We start from the raw sequence: 4,169 nt of genomic DNA on the forward strand, positions 1-4,169 counted from the left end.
TGGGCTCTCTGATATAAACTGAAAGAGAACTGTACAACTAGTAGCAGCTGATATTTGAGACACTGTGATTTAAAACAAGGATTAATGTTACAGTTGACATTGCAAAAGGGAGTCAGGCCTATTAATAGATGCTATGGTGTGTGAGCTATGTTGGCCTGTTCTCCATCTGACAATATTAGGTGTTATAATTTCAGCGATACATTTCAAATATTGCATTCCCGGTTTTTATGTGGCTCTATGTGCTAAGAAGAAAAATAGTATTTAAAAACGAACTTCTTTGCATTGTTAAACTGCACAAATGGAGCTATTTTTAGATGATCAACTTATGTCGCACAACAAATTCATCACATTGCACAAATGAGGAGCTATTCATCTCTGATTAGGATGTATACTTCATCAGGTAAATAGTTTCTATATTGTAAACTATTCCTGCATATATTTTCAAGGCCATTTTTTTACAATGTTTTCAGATATAAAAGTGCAATGTCACATTCTGCCCCGGCTTTATACCATGCTAACTCAGTGGGCCAGATCCCAGGACTATACCAGCTTTTTCTAGCTAAGGATTAGCCATCACAACTTAAATGAACCAGGAATGCTATAAAACATTGAAGTGAGTACACTGGAGATGAACTTGTAATGCACCATTGTAAATATGACTGAATTCACCACTAATTAGATTATGAAATCATCTAGTGCTAGACTGCATTTAGCACCATCCAGCCAGACGGAGAGAAAAGTAACTCGTAGAATTAACTTGTGCAGCCAACCCTGAAACACAAACCTTGTGCCACGCAGCTACAAACAGGAGGAAGAAACACAGTGCACTGTTTAAAGGTTTTTCAACCTTTGTGCAGGACATCTTCCCATGATATGAAATGAAACTGTGGCTTCTCAATCAACTTAATCAGTTAGCATTTGGCTTTTACTTTTATGGCATTCCACACATGGAAAGATGCAGTCTTTATGGGACAAAGATCATGAACTCAAAACGTCACCTTTTTCCTTCGTATTATTTAATCTCTCCTATTTCCCCTATGTCTGCCTCAAAGGGTAAGCCTACACTATAATCTAATGGTGCAGTACAAGCTAAGAAATATAACAAGACTTTCTTGGAGTTAGCCACGTCAGAGACTGACAGCATTAGTGGCATCATCACAGATCTCAGCACAGGCTAGAAATCTAATTCTTCATTCATGTTTTCAAATTGCTCATGTCTTGCAGGCCACTTTGAATCCTTCCCCCTGTTGTTACAGTGTCACTGGTAACTTTAAAGCTGACTTGGCTATGTCTATTACCAGACAACAAGATAAACCACATCTTCCTGTGAATCCTCTTTTCTGGTGAGGTATCCTCCCACAGGTCTTACCAATGCTTCGCCATCTTAACCTCTCAATAGTCATCTCACCTGCTATTGTAAAAACATTCCTACTTCCCTAGTACCATCATACTTTGAGACAATGGCATATAAGGAGAGATTTATAAAATAGCTTTCTACCATAAACTACATAACCCCTACCACAGCCCATAAACTTCAGGGATATTATTGATTTTAACCAGTACTGTACAATGCTGTATTTTTCAACAAGCGCCAACAGCAAAAGCATTCAAGATTTCTTGTTTAAAGATAGATGGTAGTGTTATCCAGCCTTGTATTCATGAGTGTCTAAGAAAGGAGTGAGATCTCCAGAGCTCCCCCCCCCCACCCCGAAGAATCCAGAGTTTTTCTCAGTGGGATCCCAGAAGCACCGCTTCTGCCTGCTCCCGCTTACTGCTCTGCGCATAGCTGCAGAGCTGATTTGCCACATGCATGTTTTGGCTTTGTACGGTGTGAATTAGGTACAGTTTGGGAAATGAGCCTTCTTGCTCTAATGGCAACTCAATTTCTTCTGTCAACACAATCTAAGCAAATATTACTGCAGTAATTATGCAAACAAGGAGAACTTATTTATGACACTGTTACCCTAATGGTTACACCTGTTTCTGTGAAAAGCCATTTCCCCTTTTTCATTCTGTATTTTTCTTTACAAAAAGCTGCATAGACAAATGCAAATGGGAAGGTAACTTCCCCGGTGGACACTGGTGGGTCACGGAGGTAAGAGGTGCAGGCAGGAGGAGGGCTGCCCACCGACTGCACTCAGGGGAAGGAAGGGTGTATCTCAGACCAAGGCACGCTTTGAGAATGGGTTCATTTCTAGTTGAAAATGGAAGGAGAAAAGCAGAAAAAGAAAGACCATGGAAACTAGTATTGCTGCTAGACTGTATGAAAATAGTTTAAAGTCTGGTTAAAGAGAGTTTTGATCTGTTGATTTCTTTTTGTTCTAATTTTTGTTTTCTTAATGCTTGCTGAAACCAAACAGCGATTTGTCTTGGCCCAGTCCAGCACTAGCTCAGTCAAGGAGACCCTTTCCATTGGCTTCAGCAGGTATTAGGTTAGGCATTCTGCCCAAGCTATCAAACAAATTCACTACATGCCATGACAAGGGCTGCTTATGAGGGAAGGATGGGCTGCAGGATGTTCTGAAAACAAAGACGTATTCAAAGATATTTTTTGTTTAAATCAATTAATATCAGCGACATTAATTAACTCAGATTATTCTGTGCACCTGTAACTGTCTTGCCATTCATTGAGTTCAAATCCTTTACTTCTGTCCTGGGTATAAAGAAACAGGGGAGCTGGGAATCAAAGGGTTATTTAGCAGTTCAGCCTAAGTGCTACCACTGAGCGACAACGTCTTCAGTCTCGAGCCATTATCTAGTGAGAGAAGCAGCATGTACTTAGTAAGGTCAGTTAAAATAGGAAACAGAAAAATGTTGTATAAGAAATAAACAATACAAAAGAGGGAAAAGATTCTGCCTTTGTACAAGAAAGAAATACCAGTGGTTATTAGGGTGGAGACCAAGAAGCATAGCTAAGAACAGAGGAAGGCCACGCTCCTGTGGAAAGCAATTTTCTAGCCACAAGCTTCATCTTCTTCAGTGCAGAGGGGTAGAGGTTTATGTCTGTTCTCCACCTGATTTAGGTCTTGCCTGGACAGTTTGTACTGGTTTAAACTTTTCATGATAGTGCAAATATTTTATCAAAATTGTATGTAGAGTTACAACAAAGCAAGCATAGTTATACATATAAGAATTGCATTAACATTGTGAAAATATTGTAATGAAAAATAATATCGTTTGTTCTCTGCATCTTGCAAAACGGTGCCCAAAAATACCTAAATCAGACAACAGAGTGACTATTTCCTTTCAGACTGTAACAGCAACAAGTAATTTTAGAACATTTTAATGGGACAACTTCTCTAGTCACTTCTTTTCTAAAGACTCATCTTCCTTACTTTTTTTGAACACATCAAATTCAAATGTTGAATCAAGACAAATGCTTTCCAGGTGTTCTTAAACACTGTTTAAGTAACAGTGGAAACAACAGGTAGAATTGAGGAAGAATGTGTAGAAAATAAGAGCTCTATATGGGGTAGCTTCGCTATTGAACAGCATAGTAAACTTTACAGGGAAGAACGTCACAGAGTTAGCAGGCTTGGGACTTAATTAAACACACAGCAGAGCAACAAAAGCAATAGCCAAATAGACCTTTAATTAAAAAATACTTGCACCTGCCTATGTTTTTGGCATATCTATTATTAGCACTGGCCAGCTGATCTTTCTTGGTCTTAACTGGAAAGAGAGAGAATACACCTTTCTGTGTCATCTGAAAAACAATTATGTCTTAAGCATGGACTAAAGATGAGCAGTATAAAATCTGGTTCCACTTGGCTTCCTAACAGTGTATTCCCTAGTGCCCTAGAAAACTGCACTTCTTGAGCTCAGAGTATGAGATGTATTACTTACTTCACTGCTATTAAATAAATCTATTAGGATAAGGCATAAAAACATTTTCTCCTTGCAGAGAACACTATTCTAGCTGACTGTTGAACGGTCAATGGTCTCCACAAGAGGTAGAAGAAAGATTTTAAAGGTTATATCCTTTAGAAAAAAACATTGCTGGCATATTGCGAGAGGTATTTTGAAACAGCAATTCATTCTTAAAGTATGTAGAGCTAAGGAAGAAAGCACAGCATTTCACTTAAGCAAGATTTTCTCTCTAAATTCCACATGACTGAAGTTAAATATCAGTAATAAAGGCTGAGTGAGGACAAAGGCTGCCCTCAATT

Source organism: Gymnogyps californianus, chromosome 1 (genome assembly GCF_018139145.2).
Source record: "Gymnogyps californianus isolate 813 chromosome 1, ASM1813914v2, whole genome shotgun sequence".
Taxonomy (NCBI): Eukaryota; Metazoa; Chordata; class Aves; order Accipitriformes; family Cathartidae; genus Gymnogyps; species Gymnogyps californianus.